Raw genomic sequence first — 21287 nt, 5'->3', positions numbered from 1 at the left:
GAATTTCTGAACGATGCATATGATAACATCTTATTGAGTTGACTGTCCAAAAAGGTCAAGTGTGTTTGTACAAGCTTTCCGAAGAATGCTTGAGTGGACTTGTATTTTGTGAAATAGTTAAAAATGTTGCATTATCTACGGCAACATTCTCAAAGAAGAATATATCAGTTTCATAAAGCATCTGTGTAACTTATTACAACATAGAAATATGCATTCTTTGACTTTCTAAGAAGTCGAATTTTAGGGGGGCAGATGGTCAAGCTGACCACACAAAATTTCCAACTTCCATAACCCCTTCACTAACATATAAACTTAGTGACACTGATGGTGTAGGGGCTAAAAGCACCCAAACAATAAATTTTATAAATTGTTTCATTAGCTTCACATCAGATTTTAACTTCCTTAAAAAATATTGATATTCTACTATAACAACTAACCATCATATCAGCACCCATTTTTTACAATAATTTCTATAAATCAAATTTCTTTTTGATATTATATATATATATATATATATATAGGATCGGGATCATGTGAGAACTTTTTAGGAATTGAGAATTATGAGAACCATTTTGGACCACAAAAAAACCCAAAAATAAAAAAAATCATAAAACAAAAAAAAACACAAAAATAAAAAAAGTAAAAAAACCAAAGTTCTTATTTATCGTCCCAGTTTCTAAAAAAAAAACGTAAAAAAAAATCTCGGTTTAGTTAAATTATACATATACATATATGTATAATATGTACGTATATGTACACACATGTTTTTTTCCTATACGCATATGTATAATTTAAGGTAAATGATAATGTACATATGTGTACATTATATAACTAGAGATTAAATGAAAATATACATATGTGTATAGGTATAATACGAATTAAAAAGAAAAAAAAATCGGTTTTTTTTATTATACATATATGTATAATATGTACACACACGTTTTTTTTTCTATACACATGTATAGTTTAAGGTAAATGATAATGTGCATATGTGTACATTACATAACTAGAGATTAAATAAAAATATACATATGTGTATAGGTATAATACGAATTAAAAAGAAAAAAAATCGGTTTTTTTTATTATACATATATGTATAATAAAAAAAACCGATTTTTTTTATTATGTACACACATGTTTTTTCCTATACACATATGTATAATTTAAGGTAAATGATAATGTATATATGTGTATATTATGTAACTAGAGATTAAATGAAAGTATACATATGTGTATAGGTATAATACGAATTAAAAAGAAAAAAAATTCGGTTTTTTTAATGAAACCGGAATGAAATATAAGAATTTTGGTTTTTTTACTTTTTTAAAATTTTCGGTTTTGTTTGTTTTATAATTTTTTTAATATTTTTTTAGAGGGTTTTTTTAGTGATCCAAAATGGTTCTCAAAGTTCTTAATTTGCCAATGGTTCTCTTAGGATCCTTACCATATATATATATATAATTTAAATTTGAAATCTAATATTAAATGATAACAGTAAAACATTACATAAAAAAACAGTAGAACGTGCATAAATAAAAAAGGAAACATTTTGTACATAATAAAATAATACATAAACTAAATGAAACGGTTGATTACTTTCAATGGTAATCGTTATTTGACCAGCCTAAATCCATCTTGTCTTGACATTGAGTAATTAATAAGGTAAAAAAGATTACATATTTTTTTGTTTTGAATGTGAAAACCGTAATATATTAAAATATATATCTTTTCTTTGTTTAATTAAGGGGTGAATTAATCTTTTCTAATTGCGGCCATCGCTTTGTTCATAGGGGTAACAAGAGCAAAACTCCGAACAAACGAGCTGTTGGAGGTGATTTAAGTTTGTTCTATATTTGACTTGTATGAAGGTAGAAGGTAGAATGGGTGTGCTTAGAAGCACAGGTTGATAAACTATGGGCAACATAATGTAATGTGCCTAAGAGGAACTTGCATAATATATATTTGACGCATTTAAACACTTGCAATAGCAAAGTAAAAAGTAAAAGATAGAACCAAATTCATTTTCTTTTCTGTGTTTTGGACATTTAACCGATTCAGTCCAAGGAAGCAAAACCTTGCTATATGAACACAAATAGGGAGGGTGATCTTCAAACCATTTCAGTTCAAGGAAGCCAAGATCCGCCAGCTCATATTGGTTTGTAAACAAGCTGAGCCGAGCTAACTTAACTTGTAAACAACTGAACTAAGCGTGGCTTGATTTGTAAACTATGAAAGAAATATTTAAACATTTGAAAGATTAAACATATGAATACATTTTGTATAATTATAAAACAAAATAGCAAATATTTAAACATTTGACACGTTAAATATTTAAATAGCAATGAACCATTTTGCTCACTTGTCAAAAAGATGTCTTGCAATGTCATGACTCAACTTGTACATTGATGAACTTGACATTGATGCACTCATTAATTCATCTAGTTCAAAGACAATTCTACCCTCCTAGCAAAATTTCCTTTCAAGCAAATTAACTCAAGAATCATGGATTTGAATATTGACAACAACAAATTCTTCATTGGGTTGAGATAACTTATTGTCCATGCTTGAACTAGATGACCCTTCAAATATGACCACACTATTTTCTGAAGGAGCCCCTTGTGAGTTCGAACCCATGTTGATCACGGTGGATGATTCAGGAGCCCCCAATGGCTAGGGGTGGCCGCCTTTGGATGTGTTGACGACTGAGCATCTGCAGAGCGGACATGTGGTGTTTGAATGGAGCCAGTTTCGTATGCATTCGGCGTGAAACATGTGCTGGCAGGATGGTATTTGATGTAGCTTTTCATTCATCTCAAATTCGCCCAAGCAAACACAACACCTACACATTGAATGTTCATGAAATTCCATTAGATTTTGTGACTAGTTTCATCAAGTCTTATAGATGAAAAGACAAAAATTCCATGGATGATTTCACTTTTTCATCAATTATGTTTTCCTTTTTTTTTTGTTTTTGTTTTCCAAACTATCATTCTTGTAAAAAAAAACATTGTAAAAATGTGTGACTTAAGATAAACTATTAATATTTACATAATTGTGTGCTTTCCACATTTTCAGTGAAGATAGTAAGCCAGGTATAATGGTTCAATAAGTTTGCCATACTTAAATGAAGTTGTACGCTTACATTAATTCCTTTGTGTATAAATCTTCGTCAAACGAGATCACAGTAAGCTTATCTTCAAGGTTTACCTTTGGTCCCATTTCGCCCTATATGAATACATAGCCATCAATATTTTATATCTTGGAGAGAGAGAGAGAGAGAGAAAGAGAGGGATGCTTATACTTACACATTGAGAGAGAGTTGAAGAGTCTTGAGCCCTTGTGGTTCTTAGATGGAATATAGATGAAGATGAAGGATTGCTTCTGCTAAAAGTCCGCTTGAGATAGAACAAGTAAAAGAGGAGAAATAGTATTATGGAGAAGAGTATAGGTATGGAAAATATGAAAGCTTGGTATAACTTCATTTGAAGTGCTTGAGAGTACAAGTGAGAGCTAACTCCACTACTTGTACTTGAAGATTGAAGGTACCCCATTGGCTTTCTAACTGCTTTGCTCCTGATAATCAACCTAAGATCTATATGACAAAGAGTGGAAACAAAGATCCTACTTTGGTTTCTATTTTTATAGCAGATTTCTTGATTGAGCACAAATCAAGTTAGAATCTATTGAAAGAAAGAGAAAATGAGTGTAGTATGGCTTGTGCTTCAAAGATATATAAGCAATGAGGAAAGATGCTTAACTAAAGGCACCTTAGTGGATTGCCTGTTTCTTGATTTAGGACCGGAGTGTTTGAATGCAAGTGAAAGTTAGAATCTTTTGGTGGACAAATGTTGGGTATTATATATACGGGTTGTGTTTCTAAACATCAATTTTATCAAAGAATAGAAAGAGACACTTGTTTGGTTTTTACATATGAAACTTGATGAAACCCTAGGGTATGTCAAGTTTCTTGATTGAGTGATATGGAACAGTGGAAATTGGAATCTTTTGAGAGAAGAAGAGAAGGTAATGCTTGACTGTTTATAGTACCCAAATGAAATCATATGTCAAGGGTTCCAAGACATGGTTTGATTTTATACATGAGATAAGTTACAAAAAAGCAAGTGGATATATATATATTTCTTAGTTGGGTGGGTAACCAAGGGATATGGTGGATTCAGGTATTGGTGGGTTATATATGTTTGATAAGGTAATTATGGCTGAGTTAGATATGAAAAGGACAAAAGAGAAAAGCACAACAAAGGTGTGGAATATGATCACTATAAGAAATGACTTTTGAAATATAGCAAGAATTCATCAAAGGAAACATGATTATTATTCCCTCTCATGACAAGCTTGTATAGCAGGCACTAGGTACCAAGGGACCCTCCAACGCTGCACCATTATATATATGTATATATATATATAGACACACAATGCTTATTGTAAAAAAGCCTTTTCTTTTAATATTGTAAACACGTTACGCGAGCCTAGAATCTAGTCGCAATATTGATACGTTTAAGATCATGTTCAATACGTTATGAATCAATACATTATGATGGATGATGAATACATTAGATGAGGAGAGAATCCGGCATGGTAACGGTACATAAACATAAATATGGCACATATCCCTTGTGTATTTCACTATGGAAGACCTATTTATAGGCGTGCCTCATTCGTTATATTGTATTAACAAATGAGGTCTCTCATTCGTTAGAATAGTACCAACGAATGACTTTCCATAGCCCATTCGCTAAACACACTTAACGAATGGGTATACTTTAACGATTGAGCCACCAATCGTTACACTGTAGTAACGAATGGGCTCTTACATTAACGAATAGCCCTAGTCTTTAACGAATGAGGCCTCATTCGCTAACATGAGAAGTGTGCATATGTATGTGTATTTTAGTGTGACAAGTATTTGCATCCATTTAGATACACAGTTATATATACAAATTGAATGCGTAAACACCGTTATTATGAGAAAATTAAAATTTTGTAACCAAAACTCATTATAATAGCAAATTTGGCGAGGAAAATTGGGTGCACCTTTGTACAAATTAGATGAGCCCGTTGTAACGTGCTAGACACATCATTATATAGGAGGTCGGAAACATCATAATTAGCATCTAATCTAATCTAATCTAACTATATATTAAAGCAACATTATTTTACCCGTTTAGTTATTTTATAACCTATAACTCGGTTTTACCTTCAAATACAACCATCTTCATATGAAGATAGCATTTTGTAAAATTTTAAAAAATAAATTATTATGTGATACAGTTCTTGAACCAAGACCTCATGTTTCAAACTAAAGATCCTTACCAACTATACTTAAGTAGTTATTGTGTTGAATTTCTTGACTTCTAAATGATATATTTTTAATTCACTTATAATTAATGTATTACATATAACAATTTTTAATTTTTATTATATTTTTCAACCGTGTGTAACACGGACTCTAACCTAGTTATGCCATTATAGCTTCTTTAGAAACATCATTACTATAGCAGAGTTAAACTTACCATTATTATAATCAATAATGCAACAACCCCTATCAAAAATGTTATTTTTCTTTTCAAATTTCAATATAGCAAGAGTGTTATCAAATTGAAGATTGTAAAATTTGGAATTTACAGTATAATTATTAAATAAAATAAATTATATAAAAATTACTAGGAATTAAAAAATTGTTGAAAATATATATAATGAAAAGGTCAAACAGATGCATGTTTTTTTTATTCTTTTTATATACGCCTTACATCATATTTAAGTTATTGTTAATTTAAAAATTTTGTAACTTTTTAAAAAATATTTTCATTTTTTAATTTATGTCTTTGTGTATTTAGACATAAGTCGGACAATGTAAAAGCGACTTTTGCGTAGTGGTGAGATTATGATGAGAATACACGCATTCGTTGTAATCTTTACGTTTGTTCAAGTGTTGGTTGGGAAAACTTAGACGCGGTCTTTTGCTATTAGACGCGCCATTATAATTGGTTTTGATACAACGTTGTGATTAGTTAAGACACGTTATTATAATCATAGTCCATTAGCATTTTCTAGAAAAGGAAATGTTTTTAAACATAATAATATTAAACTCAAATTAAAGATTAAGATTTTTTTATTTTATGCTATAACTATTTACAAAAAATAGTGCAATATATAAAGATTGGGGAACGTTAACATACAAATTAAATTAACGTGCTAATTGTGAAAATCATATACTGTATTTATACATACAACATAGTGTAATTATAGTGTTGTGTAATTAAAATGTAATTACATAATTACACGATGTGTATATATAATTACACTACCTGATTTTCACAATTAGTATGTTAATTTAATTTGTATTTGATCCAAAATCTATAAAATATTATTATTTTTTTCAAAAATGGGTGGACTAAATTTAAATGAAAAAAAAAAACGAGGGGTGTTACTCTTTTACCTTCATTAGACTAATTATTTACGAATTTGTTAATTTCTAGATACTAATCAGTAATCACTACAAGATTTTGATAATTATCCTAATGATTCTCACACTTGTTAGAAAATAATGTATTATATCTCTCTGTGTATGTATATGAAACATCACATCATGGTGCTAATGGTAGCACCAAAAACCCATGTAGAATAATCATGTTTGGTGCACTATCTTATATGATGCTTATTCACTAGTTGATCTTGGGTTGGCATTAAATTAACATTTATAATAGAGAATGCAATCACTTGTGGGCATACCTTGTTCTCGTTGGACATAGATTTTATGCTCTTCTTTTCATAGCATATCAATTACACGAATATAATTATGTGGCATGTTTAAACTTTATTGACTTATTGAAGCTCAATTGTACGAAAGTATATTTAATATGCATGTATGTATGTATTTGCAGATAAATAGAATGTTCATTAATATAGATAAATGTTATTAGTTAATTACTTGTATTAAGAATTTTAAGTGACTATTTGCTGTCTTGCGGAGGAAGGGGGCCACCAATAAATGCTATATTTATTAGATCATGCGTACTGGATAACTCATTTATATATTTATTTATTTTGTGAATTGCAACTTTCTATTAAAAAAAACAATCACAAGAAGCTAGCGGGAGTTAGCAAGTAGCAACACGAACGGAACCCACAATTCCATCATAGGCAACTTGCATTTGTTCCAATGTACATCCATTAGATTTGCTCTTAGTCTATAAAAAGTTCAATACTTTAATATTACTGAGAATATTCCGGATGTTTAGACGTTTATTGGAGAAAATCTGATTATTCAAGGACTTTCAAATGCATCAACATGCAACCATAATGATTGATTGAACTATCTTTCTCTTTTTCTCAATTTCCAAAACAGAACATGTTTGTGGATGTCGAATATGTCTTGAATTGAGACGGCGGAAATGGAAGGAATGTTACACCACATACTAATGCTTTGCCAAATGACCGAGGCAACATAACACAAAGTGAACATGTGGCCAACATTCAACGAATCTCCGGACGCCATACAAGATGCCCGAGCATGTGATCAATCAAACAATAATGGGATGAAGACATGGTTTTGGCTAGATAATTGACTTGGCCCAGTTCCGCTTTGTATTCGGTTCCCTAAGCTTTTTTTTCTTAGAAAAGCATAAGAACTTGTTGTGGTAAATAGGTTGTTTATGATTGAAAATTGGGTTTGTGGGCAATGGTGTTGGTCACGACAATTACATGGTAGGGAGGAAATTGAGGAATTGTTTTGTCTGTTGCAAATGTGTCAAGGGGTTATAATTAAATCAGGGGAGGATAGGGTGGTTTGGAGGTGCCATGGGGAGGGTGACTTTTCGGTCCGAAGTGTAAAAGAGAAGCTGATCGAATGTGAATATACCACCTCTGATTTTATTTTTAATTGGAACCATTTAGTTCCTAAGAAGGTCAGTTTGGTCGCGTGGCGTGCAGAACTGGGTCGCCTGCCAACCTTTGACGAGCTAAGAAAAGAAATATTCCGGTTAGATCAAATATGTGTTTGATATGCGGTGAAGTTGAGGAATCGGTAGAACATGTTTTCATTTCGTGTGGTCTAGCACAAGCTATGTGGAGTGTGATTTCTCAATGGTGTAAGACGCCTACTTTCTTTTTGTTTAGCATTTGTGACTTGCTGGAGCTCCATAAATTTTCCACGTTTCCTAGAAAGAAAGCAAAAATTTTTCAAGCGGTTTGTTTGATAGCGACTTAGTGCTTGTGGAAAAAAAGAAACAAACTTGTTCATAGTGGGGTACCGGTTTCAATTTCGAGTTTGATTGAGGAAATAAAGGTATTGGGGTTCTTATGGGTTAAGAATAGGAGAATTTGAAGGGACTTACTTGAGAGGATTGGCGGATGTTCAAAGTGTAATGTGTGTTATTGCTTTTATGTTTGTATTGGTGATCTAGCATTTTGCTAGTTTTTTAATGAAATTTTTGTTGATCGTTCAAAAAAAAAAAATAATCAGACAATAATTAAGGACAGTTTATGTAAATATGCAAACGTATAAATACTATTATAAAACCCGAATTTTAATTCACAATTACACAAATATTAACTTTAGACTTTACATATTCCTCTTGAGGCGTAGTATCAAAATGGGCCACTGATTAAAGATTCTCTACATCTCCATTCCTAAATTTCATTGCTTTAATAATTAAAGATAATAATAATAGTATACGTATGTTTGTGTAAAACGTGTTGTAGGGATTTGGGAATATTAGAAAACTAGTTTTAGAGCCCACACACGGGATAATTTAAATTATAAAATTATAAGTAAAACAAATAATTACGTAACGTATATAAAAAAATGTATTACATCTATGCTTGTACCTATACAATATGTACACAAATTGATTTTTATTTATATCACAAAATGATTTTTTTAAATGAACTTAATAAAAAAATGTCCATGCAAAAACGTACCCGAGAATGTTTCTTTCTGTTGAAAAATTCATTTTTGTGTCATATATGTATAATTGAAAGAATTTTGGTTATGAATCAATTTAGAAAATAAGACTTCTCATACGATTGTAGTTCTAACTACTCAGTCTAAATACAAAAGGAGCGTTACCTTCATTGATATATTTATCAATTTACCACTCATCAAAGGAAAGTAGAACATTAGATTGTAACAATAGATGTTATTCAAAAACTATGCTTTTCTGAGTTACGCAATGAAAAAGACTTTGATAAGTTTAAGAAAGTTTCTCGACTTTGTTATAATGACAATATAAAAAATAACATGTTAACTCATTCAATTTTGTGAATATTTTGTTCCATTTGAGCATGGTTTTACATGACGTATTTCCCATACAACATTCTGATCATCATTGAAGGAAAAAATTAATGTTGACATAAATATATATTTCAAATTTGATAAAAGTTAGAAGTATTTATAGGCATGGGGGTGGCATGTCGAAAGGTTCACAATCATTTCTTAAATTTTAATAGTTGAGTGAAAAATAGTAAATTTGCCAAATCCCGAACCTTTTGATTATTTCAAAAAATGCATTTAAAAATAAATTTGAAACCCGAATCATGTTTAAAATTCTAACTTTCATACTTTTGATATTTTAAAGTCAACACTTTGAGCCCATAACAAATTTGATGATAAATCTATTTTGCATTCTCAAACTTTTAAAAATACTCAAAATTTTTATTTTTGACCCATAACAAATTTTGACCTAAATGTAGTTAACTTGTACAAACAATCTATTTATAACTTTTGACCCATAAAATCAAATTTAAGTTCTACAAAAAACCCGAAACAATTTTCATTTGAGAAACATGATTTGTTGTTAATTTTTGGAATTCACCAAGTATTTTGAAATATGTGGTAAAATAATATGTTAATATTTATATTTATAAAAATATATAGATATTATATAAATATAGTGTAAAAGGAAAGTGAATAATTATTGATTTATTACATATATTAGGGTATATTAGTTTTGGAGGGAAAAATTGTGAGAATTAACCAAAACATAACAAGTGTCCATATTTATTTTACTTTATTAGAATACAGGTAGATAAATAAAAAAAGATGTTTATAAGAAAAGAGAAACCCTTAATGGTTGTAATAGTTTGGTGGTTTTACGACTCGCAACGTGGTATGATCAATATGGGTTGTAAAGGTATGTACGTTTCACATCGGTTGATTCCATGGAACACACCAGTCCTCATTCCTATTGAAAGTTGTGAAGAAGGTGATAGATCAAAGGTTTGTGACTTTTCGATTAGCGGTTACCAACGAATCTGTATAACTCTGCATAGGGTCCATGCACATTCAAAGAATCACAAAGTACGTGCCTATTGTAGGGGTATGGTACTAAAACCCGGTTCTACGACCCTAAATCTGTTATGTTTGGCTTATTTTATTACATGGACTAATACAATGTTATTGGGCTGAGGGGGTTTTGTGGAGGTAACCCTAATTGGGCCAGGCCCATTAGGGTACCATGATGGTGGCCATGAGACTCTCTATATAAGGAGGTCTCCACCTCCTTGTTAGGGGTCATGCTCAATAAGAGCCACCACCACTTTTTTGTGTCTGTGAACAAGAAATCCTCAGGATATCTTAGCAGTCGCCTCCACACCTCCAAAAAGCCATTGCAGGTCTCAACATTGCAGGTCACAGGCACAGCTGCAGAAGAAGATCAAGACGTGGTTCGTTCATCTCGAAAATCCGTGGAAACATCGTCATGGATCAGGTAAGATTCATTTCGTGCTTCGACATTGGCGCCATCCGTGGGACGGCAACGAACTGACCCTTCGATCTTCATCTCGGCTGTCGGATCTCTCCCAGGAAAAACCCAGATCTGGAGGTTTACAGAAAAAGGCTTCAAGGCTTGTTCTATCAAAGCTCAAAAAGATCCTTAGGTCTAAAAAGAGGCTTCCAGATCTGGGCAAGAAGAAACGACCTGATTCGAATGATCAGGTCTCCGGATCTGTGATGGTTTTAAATCTGCTCCGGGCTTCAGGTCTGTCCAGATCTGATTTACAGATCTAGGTCTAGATTACAGACCTGGATTTTAGGTCTAAAGTTGCAGATCTGACTCTAAAATTGCAGATCCAGAAATTACCAGACTTCCGCCGCCATGTACGCGCGCCCGCGGATTCTCACTCCGCAGCCGTGCATGTGCCGCCGCGGAAACCACCATCTGGGTTTTGCGCAAGAGACCTCCGCCATGCACGCGCACTCACGGGTCACCACTCCGTCGCCGTGCATGCGCGCATCAGGCCACGCGCCAAACTTAAAGGTTGGGAATCCTCATAATATCCCATATGGCTCCGCGCCAAACTTCAAGGTTGGGAATCCTCATAATATCCCATATGGCTCCGCGCCAAACTTAAAGGTTGGGAATCCTCATAATATCCCATATGGCTCCGCGCCAAACTTAAAGGTTGGGAATCCTCATAATATCCCATATGGCTCCGCGCCAAATTAAAGGTTGGGAATCCTCATAATATCCCATATGGCTCCGCGCCAAACTTAAAGGTTGGGAATCCTCATAATATCCCATATGGCTCCGCGCCAAACTTAAAGGTTGGGAATCCTCATAATATCCCATATGGCTCCGCGCCAAACTTAAAGGTTGGGAATCCTCATAATATCCCGTATGGCTACACGCCAAACTTAAAGGTTGGGAATCCTCATAATATCCCGTATGGCTACACGCCAAACTTAAAGGTTGGGAATCCTCATAATATCCCGTATTGCTACGCGCCAAACTTGAAGGTTGGGAATCCTCTTACCACATGCTCATGCACCATATATGCTCACGCATCACATATGCTCACGCATATTACACATGCTTACGCATCACATGCTCACACATCACAGTCTACACGCACGCGCATGCAACATCTGCGCGTGGCGCATAACACAAAACCAAAGTCTACGCGCACGCGCATGCAACATCTGCACGTGGCGCGAGACATAAAGTAGCTCGTAAGCCGCCTCACGCGCAAGCTCCACTATTATCACAGCTCATAAGACGCCTCGCGCGCAAGCTGTCATTATTCTTTTAGCTCGTAAGACGCCTCGCGCGCAAGCTCTATTATTACAGCTCATAAGACGCCTCGCGCGCAAGCTGTTACTATTCTTTTAGCTCGTAAGACGCCTCGCGCGCAAGCTCTATTATTACAGCTCGTAAGACGCCTCGCACCAAGCTGTTATTATTCTTATAGCTCGTAAGACGCCTCGCGCGCAAGCTTTTTATTATTCATGCAGCTCATAAGACGCCTCGCGCGCAAGCTGTTATTATTATTATAGCTCGTAAGACGCCTCACGCGCAAGCTTTTATTATTCACACAGCTCATAAGACGACTCGCGCGCAAGCTGTTATTATTCTTATAGCACGTAAGACGCCTCACGCGCAAGCTTTTATTATTCATGCAGCTCATAAGACGCCTCGCGCGCAAGCTGTTATTATTATTATAGCTCGTAAGACGCCTCACGCGCAAGCTTTTATTATTCATGCAGCTCATAAGACGCCTCGCGCGCAAGCTGTTATTATTCTTATAGCACGTAAGACGCCTCACGCGCAAGCTTTTATTATTCATGCAGCTCATAAGACGCCTCGCGCGCAAGCTGTCATTATTCTTATAGCTCGTAAGCCGCCTCACGCGCCAGCTTCATTATTATTGTCAAAGCTCATAAGACGCCTCTCGCGCGCAAGCTTTTATTACTCTCACAGCTCGTAAGCCGCCTCACGCGCCAGCTTCATTATTATTGTCAAAGCTCATAAGACGCCTCTCGCGCGCAAGCTTTTATTACTCACAGCTCGTAAGCCGCCTCACGCGCCAGCTCAATTATTATTCTCAAAGCTCATAAGACGCCTCTCGCGCGCAAGCTTTATTATTCACACAGCTCATAAGACGCCTCGCGCGCAAGCTGTCATTATTCTTACAGCCCGTAAGTCGCCTCACGCGCAGGCTTTATTATTCATACAGCTCATAAGACGCCTCGCGCGCAAGCTGTTACTATTCTCATAGCTCGTAAGGCGCCTCACGCGCAGGATATATCATTCTCAGCTCGTAAGTCGCCTCTCGCGCGCAGGCTTTATTATTCTTAGCTCGTAAGACTCCTCACGCGCAGGCTTTATTATGCTACAGCTCGTAAGACCCCTCGCGCGCAGGCTTTATTATTCTCAGCTCGTAAGTCGCCCCGCGCGCCAGCTTAATTATTATTCTCAAAGCTCATAAGACGCCTCTCGCGCGCATGCTTTACTATTCTCATAGCTCGTAAGGCGCCTCACGCGCAGGCTATATCATTCTCAGCTCGTAAGACGCCTCTCGTGCGCAGGCTTTACTATTCTCTTAGCTCGTAAGGCGCCTCACGCGCAGGCTATATCATTCTCAGCTCGTAAGACGCCTCTCGCGCGCAGGCTTTATTATTCTTAGCTCGTAAGTCGCCTCTCTCGCGCAGGCTCTATTATTATAGCTCGTAAGCCGCCTCACGCGCAGGCTTCATTATTTTTACAGCTTGTCACCATCATGGGGAAAACCTCCCAAAACTCAGACAATAAAGACAAGGCCAAAGGAAAGGGAAAAAACCGCCTCCCACCTTATAAAGTTCAGCGCTCCACCTAGACGCTTGCGCGCCCAGGAGCAACACTGGACTTGGGGGGGCTTGTAGGGGTATGGTACTAAAACCCGGTTCTACGACCCTAAATCTGTTATGTTTGGCTTATTTTATTACATGGACTAATACAATGTTATTGGGCTGAGGGGGTTTTGTGGAGGTAACCCTAATTGGGCCAGGCCCATTAGGGTACCATGATGGTGGCCATGAGACTCTCTATATAAGGAGGTCTCCACCTCCTTGTTAGGGGTCATGCTCAATAAGAGCCACCACCACTTTTTTGTGTCTGTGAACAAGAAATCCTCAGGATATCTTAGCAGTCGCCTCCACACCTCCAAAAAGCCATTGCAGGTCTCAACATTGCAGGTCACAGGCGCAGCTGCAGAAGAAGATCAAGACGTGGTTCGTTCATCTCGAAAATCCGTGGAAACATCGTCATGGATCAGGTAAGATTCATTTCGTGCTTCGACACCTATATATAATAGTGATCAACAACCGTTAACTCTTCTTAGAAGTGTTTAATTTTGACAAGGTGCCTATCCAGAAGACATGCATGTCGCCGGTAAAGGCGCACCTGAATACATGCTGTCGGGATGTTGGACACAAACTTAATAGACCCGTTACATGTAGGTGGCTGGTTGGACCTATTGGGCCTATGAGATTCATGAATATGTAATGATTTTATGGAGTTGTAATTAGAGTTTTATTATATTTAGTAATGTCTTAGCTAGTAAGTTAAGTTAGTCTATATAAACCAAGATATACTAGACATTATAGAATGTAGGGTGTGAGATGTAACCGAGTTAGGGTTAATATAGAGACACACGACGAGATGTAACCGAGTTAGGGTTCATCTAGATGTAACCAAGTTAGGGTTCATCAAGAGTCAAACCGAGTTAAAGTTTGAGATATTGTAATCAGTTTTTTTTAGTGAGATTTTCTGATTAATATAAACGAGAGTTAGTAGTTTTATTCGTGTTGATTATCGATCTGGGACTTGACGGGATAGGTCGTTGGGTTTTGCACACACTAAAAACTTTGTTTCTTTTCATAAGAGATTACTAGATTATTATGTTGTACTTGGTACCAAACATAATTTCTAGTTACATGCACCAATAGATCGGTGCGCCGATGCTTGAGTGTTATGTGCCTTACGTCCAATACTTGATGCAAAACTACTACCAAGCTGGGGGTCTCACCGAAAGCAGCCTCTCTATTCCTACGGGGTAGAGGTAAGGCTGTCTACATCTTACCCTCCTCGGACCCTACTATAACTTTGCTATTAGTGGGATATATTGAGTACGACGACGACGATGATGAAATCATTGAAAACACAGCAAGTCAAAAGGCTTATAAATACATTTGTTGTGTGTCTAGGGAAGCCACAAACCCAAAGCATTATATTCATTTGAACCATGGGCAATATTGCTTTAAATTAGAGAGAACGTTTTCTTATAACTACTAAGGACTTGAAAACCATCAAGTATTAAATTCGAAAATTTTTTGCTATTGTTTGATGTTACACAAGACATGTAGGTAGAAAAAAAGTGTAGTAAGGTAATTGGTTGGTCAACATAAAAAAGCAAAAAGAATTATAAACTCCAACAACATTGTATGGTTGCAAATCAAGCTTTTATCTGGCATAAAGTTATTCGGAACTTGTCTTAGCATCAATGGCATGGGACCATCGGTCACCCTTTTTCTTTTTATTTTTATATTTATTTTAGTGTATGATTAGGTTATGAGTAGCGAGTGCTGCTTGACACAAAAGGTGAAGTTTCCTTACCTAACAAGCTATGTTTTAGAAAAAGAAGAAAAGAAAATAATAATTAAACAATATTAACAAGCCAGACCCGTGCCATGGACCTTGATTTTCTACACCATCTTCGAATATCACTACTAGACAGCTTCTGGTTCACAGATATCAAAGGCGACAATTCTCAACATTTCGCAAATGTACTGATCCGGATTCTTTTATTGATGTAGTACGTGCTATATAGACATAAATATTTCACTAAAACAATGAATTCAAATACATAAAATCCTTGTTATATAAAGAAAAATTTTTGATTATCATTGTAGTTATATATTTTGTAATATCTAACACATTAACAATTTATAAACAGCTAAAAAAATTGTGTTTAGGAACACACTAAAATATTACTCATTTTGATATATTGTATGCAAAGAAAAAAAATATTGGTACACCGTACACCAATCATTCCATTATGTGGAAATATTCAACAACATGGTACATGCATATATGACTAAAACTTTCAAGAACTCGATCTCAATAAAAGATTGAGACCATAACTCTTCTTATTTGCTTCACTAGGCAAAGAATGAAAACGAAATCGAGAACTAATACTTCCTCTTTTGAAGAGGTGGGTCCCAGCAAAGCCCAGTTGGACCCGCAAGACTCACCTAAAAGAGGGACGTCTGCGCAGAAACCAACTGGATCCGCAGGACCAACCATGCTCAGAGATGTGACGTCCTTACGCGCAGTACGCAAGCTGGTCCCGCAGGAAATGCCTCCCGATGGTGAAGGACTCCGCCTGTTCCCGCAGCCTCGGATACAAGCCATCAGGGAAGGCCACCCGCGCAGCAAGGCTACACGCACAAGGCACTTAGCTCTCAATCACTCAGTGTCACCTGAAGGAATGAGCGAAGCCGGGAACAATCCCGCACAAGGCCGGGAGGGGGAATACTCCCGCTCAAATAAGCCAGTCCGTACGATACAGGAAGATCTTCTGTACTGTACCTGACGAGGTATGGGAAAAAGATCTGACTAAAGATACGACAGCTTATTGACAACAGTATGGCGAGCAGCATGCTCCTGCACTGTATGTCACTATTAGCCGCTGCCTACTCACCAACTACTGCCATACCACGTGCGTAGCCGTCAGTTGGTGGAACAGGAATAGTATACAGCAGGCCTGGTCGCTATCAGCCGCTACCTACCCACCAACTACCAGCAGGGCACGTGCGTAGGCTACTGTTGGTGGAACAGGAATACTGTTGCAGCCGGCCATACCTCTTTGGAAACCTACCTTCGGCTATAAATACCACAAATGGTATGACCATCTCATCGGATCATATCTTACTACATTATCATCATATTATACCTGATATCTGCTCTAGCAATCTCTTAATATACTTTTATATTTAAAGAGCAATCTAGTCTGATTCTCACGCCGGAGGGTGGTCACAAGGAGGAACCCCCCCCTTCTCAGTGACGAGCTCACGGTGTCTGTTTTGCAGGTTATCAGAAGAACCATCTTCCAAGAGTCTAACCCCTCGTGGGAAACATCTCTCCAACCCCCAGGTTACCAGTAATCTGTCCGGGGTCCGGTTAGTGTTTCTTCAGAGACATAATCTAAATCAACCCCTTCATAACGTAAACAGGTTCAAGTCTTGAACCACAGATCATCTAGTTCCTTGAAGATAATAGGAAGTATGTTAGACTTTTTTTTCCAGTACTTTTAACTTTCAATTCTAGCATCATACCGTTCAAATGCTTGTGTTTAATAACATAAAATGGATGAGTAGTTGAATGCTTATTGTTTGATCTAAAATACAAGATAGTTGAATGCTTATGGTGACGTGACGTTATATGGTCATTCCAGACGCTTTTTCAGGCGCATGGGCGCGATTTTTCGGGCGCGTGGCCGCGAAATTACTGGCACACGTCCTGTCAACAGCTGTTGCCAGTCTGCTTTTTGCCACGTGACATAGTTTCATTGCACCTTCGATTTCTCTCTCCTCCGCATTAAATTCACCGCATTAATTGCGATTAGTATATAAAGGGGGAGAGGCCTCTTTGTAATCCACACTTTCACCTTTCTTCTTCTTCTTCTTAGTGATTTCCGGCAAATACTCCCCTTTTCAGGCAAGCATTTTCCCGAAATCACTTTCTTCTTTCTGCAAAATGTCTTCTCATGATGCTGAAGCTGTAGCCGACGATAGGAGTACTGCTGGCGAGTGATAGTGTGCTCTACCTGTCGATCAGTACCAGTACATCGTCAGGAAGTTCATGCTTGAGTCTCTTGAGCCTGAGTTTCCTGAATCCCACCAGACTGTGTACGATGCCCCCAGTGGCAAGATCGGGGTATATGCTGCATTCTTTGTCTATGGGAACCTTAGGTTTCCTTTGACAAAGTTTATGTACCGTGTCCTGGAGAGGCACGGTGTGCACCTGACCGAGGTGCATCCGATGGCGATTGCCAAGGTCCGGCACTTCGAGTGGGTGTGCCGGATTCTTGGTATTGAGCCCTACGTGGACCGCCTGATGACCTTCTATACTTGGAGGTGCGTCCAGGGGTGGTACACCCTGACAACCCGTATTAAGGGTTTGAAGATCTGCGTGACCGAGCGCAGTCTCCGATCGTGGAAGCGGGAGTTCTTCTACATTTCTGCCCGCGCCATTCCCATTGCCATGAAGTTTAAGAAGGGGCAAGCGCTTCCGAGCCTTCACGCTTCCAGCTACCAGGAGGCGGAGTGGTTCGCGAAGATATCCCGGGTCCAATCTCCGGTTTACCGGTTTGCGGAGTCCGGGATGGTGATGCTGGGGATGAGCCGGGTATGGAAGAATGCGTCCCGGTTTCCCATCCTTCTCGAATACGGTTTGAACTCTATTCCTTATGGTATGTCTTGTCTTTCTTGCTGATATTAGTTTGTCTTCTAACTGTTTCTTTTCTTTCAGAGGGGAATGACTTGGAGTCGCTCCTGTACCCGCGGGAAGCTGACGGTCCCGTGCGGGTGGGCACTCGTGCTTTAGACGAGAATGAGTTGCCCATCCTGGAGCAGACGGCGGATCGGTTTGTGGAGGTCTATCCGCCGGGCCAAGAGATCCTGAGCCAGAGGCGGCCAGGTAAGGCGATATTCTATCCTCAACCCCTCAATGCTGTACCTGCTGCTGGATTTCCTTACATCCTGTCTTCTTCTGAGGAATCCGCAGATGGTCCTCCGCTGGTGCGGAAGAAGAAGGCTGCCGGAGGGAAAGGAAAGGAGAAGGTGGCCTCCACGGCTGATCCGGTGCTTCTATCTGACACCGAGTCAGATAGTGAAGAGGTGGCGGGGAACCCCGGTGGTGAGAAGACCACTGCTCCGGAGGCTACGACTGTTACCTCCGGAGAACCAATGACGACGACGGTGACCGGCGTCAAGAGACCGGCCCCATCGGGCTTGTCCCCGCTCCTCCGTACGTTCAGGCTCAAGAAAACCCGTAAGTACAAACATTCTTTTTGTAGATTTATCATACTTCATAAATTTATTAACACTTATCTTCTTGTGCAGGCGTGGATGTTGACGCATTCCAGGGTGAAGTGCCGAGTAGTATCTCTCCGCCGATGACGGTAGGCTTGGTCAGCCTACCTGAGGCGTCGACCCAGGCGCCTGCGCCTGGTCCCGCTGGTTCAGTTGCTCACTCTGAGCCGACTGTTCCAGCCGAGTTTATGCCACCGCCGGCCGTGAGTGCGATTTTTACGTCGTCCTTCACCGAGCCGGCGGTTACGATTGCTGCGGATTCTGCGGCAGCGACTGCGGCGGCTGCCACCATGCCCCCGCCACCGGCACCGACGGCCGGCTCATCAGGTACGCATGGGAGTACTCGCCAATCCTTGCCACCTTTCCATCTGCCTGACCTTTTGGATGGGTTTCCTTTGGGTTCAGGTGATGGGTTCGGCGGCTATCGGCCTGTTATAGACCCTACAGGTGCGTAGGGTTCCTTTGGCCCTTTTTCACTTTTATTTTTATCATCTTTTCCTAACTGCTTTTTTGTTTTTTGCAGTGTCGGATTCCAATGAAGTGTATGTTCCGCGATGGAACATACGCCGAGGAACAACCCTTCGCACCCCTGTGGAGTGCGTGGAATGGGCTCGCCACGCTGCTCCCCATGGTGCGTTGGGGGAAGCCATGGCTAGCTACCAGGAGGGTAGGCTAACCAATGAGCTTCGGGTTCTCCAAGCCCGGATGCAGCCGCGCGTCGAGCTGCTTTGTCGTGAAAACGACAAGTTGAAAGCAGCTCGCGCAAAGGACGTATCTCAGGCGCGGGCTCTTCGGGAGGAGAACCAACGGTTGGCCGCAGCTGCTGCGGAGAAGGAGAAGGCCTTCAAGGCCCTCGAGGTTGAAGTTCAAGCGCGACTCGAGGCCCGCTCCAAGGCTGCCCAAGCTGTTAACGAACAGCTTCGGCTGGCTAAGGAGACTGCGAGGAACGCAACTGAGAGGGCCACCAAGGCTGAGGCCGTTGCTGAGCCTTTACGCGTGGAGAACGAGGAGCTCAAGGCCAAATTAGAGGCTCTCCAACGTGCTCATGATGCCTTGGCCATGGAAGATGCCAAGAAGCTCCAAGAGATCCTGGACCAGAGGGGCGTGCTTGACCACACCGAGCGGAAGCTTAAGGGCGTTGAAGAGGCTGCTGCAAAGGAAGTGCAACTTGCCAACCTCAATAAAAGCGAAGCCGAACGCGCCTGTACCCAAGCCCTGGTTGCCAAGGAATGGATTCTTCGAGAAGCGTTGCCTCAGGTAAGCTTTCATGTCTTTACGCTTTCCTTTGTACATAGAATGATTTGTATATTTTCTTTTGTAGGTTGTGCATCGTGTCTTCTCAGAGACATCCTACGACGATGCGATGAGCGCAGCCCTCAACGCTTCTCACGGGGATGGGGAACGGGCTGGCTTCCTGCTTGGTCTAGGGTTCGTTGAGAAAGGCTTCCCGCCTTCCAACTTCCCTTTGTACAATGTTGATACTGAAGCCATATATGACCAAGCAGTAAACCAATATGCTGCCTTCCCGCATCCAGTGGTGGAGAAGGTGAACCAAGTAGCTGCTGCTGATGATGGGTTAGCTATCCTTAAAGCTTTCCTCGAACCGGCCCGTTCTTCTGATGGAGCGGGTCCAAGTGGAAGCGGCCCTGAGGCTTGATCCCGAAGATCCCTTCCCATTGCTAGGATAGTCTTGTGATGTATTTATTTTTCTTTTCATAGGCGGGTAGTTTACCGGCCATTCTTGTAATAATTCATTTGTGAAATATAAATCTTTTTGCGTATAAGATTGTTATTTCCTTCTTTGGGTTCCTTGCTTTATAAACTTATGACTTGCATACTTAGTTTAAATTAGCAATTTTCCAAGTGTTTAGAATAAGTTAACCTGTTGAACGTGGTTGATAATGGGTTAAAGTTTTGCTTCCTCTTTCGTGATTGTGCGGGTAGAACCGTCACTTGCACTTAGTAGGATGGCTAAACTTTAACCTTCATCTGACCTGCGTGTAGGTTTTCCTCATCTTTTGAGGATAAGTTAACCTTTGAACGTGGTTGATAATAGGTGTGAAGTTTTGCTTCCTCTTTCGTGATTGTGCGGGTAGAACCGTCACTTGCACTTAGTAGGATGGCAAAACTTTACCCTTATCTGACCTGCGTGTAGGTTTTCCTCATCCTTTGAGGATAAGTTAACCTTTGAACGTGGTTGATAATAGGTGTGAAGTTTTGCTTCCTCTTTCGTGATTGTGCGGGTAGAACCGTCACTTGCACTTAGTAGGATGACAAAACTTTACCCTTATCTGACCTGCGTGTAGGTTTTCCTCATCCTTTGAGGATAAGTTAACCTTTGAACGTGGTTGATAATAGGTGTGAAGTTTTGCTTCCTCTTTCGTGATTGTGCGGGTAGAACCGTCACTTGCACTTAGTA

The 21287-nt window shown here is 39.0% G+C and overlaps 1 pseudogene across 1 annotated transcript; it reads right to left on the bottom strand.

The window, feature by feature from the left end:
• Positions 1–2425: 2425 nt before the first annotated feature.
• Positions 2426–4009, bottom strand: LOC143597680 (putative E3 ubiquitin-protein ligase RHA4A; annotated as a pseudogene). Its single transcript, XR_013146974.1, has 3 exons — positions 3306–4009; positions 3143–3225; positions 2426–2839 (listed from the first exon to the last, which is right to left on the bottom strand). The product of XR_013146974.1 is annotated as a putative E3 ubiquitin-protein ligase RHA4A (transcript).
• Positions 4010–21287: the final 17278 nt, after the last annotated feature.

This window comes from Bidens hawaiensis, unplaced genomic scaffold, assembly GCF_021521415.1.
Source record: "Bidens hawaiensis isolate Kalapana, Puna unplaced genomic scaffold, B.hawaiensis_p1.1 tig00048849_1, whole genome shotgun sequence".
Classification (NCBI taxonomy): Eukaryota; Viridiplantae; Streptophyta; class Magnoliopsida; order Asterales; family Asteraceae; genus Bidens; species Bidens hawaiensis.
Note: the sequence above shows the minus strand (reverse complement) of the source record. Positions and strands in the feature narration are given on the sequence as shown.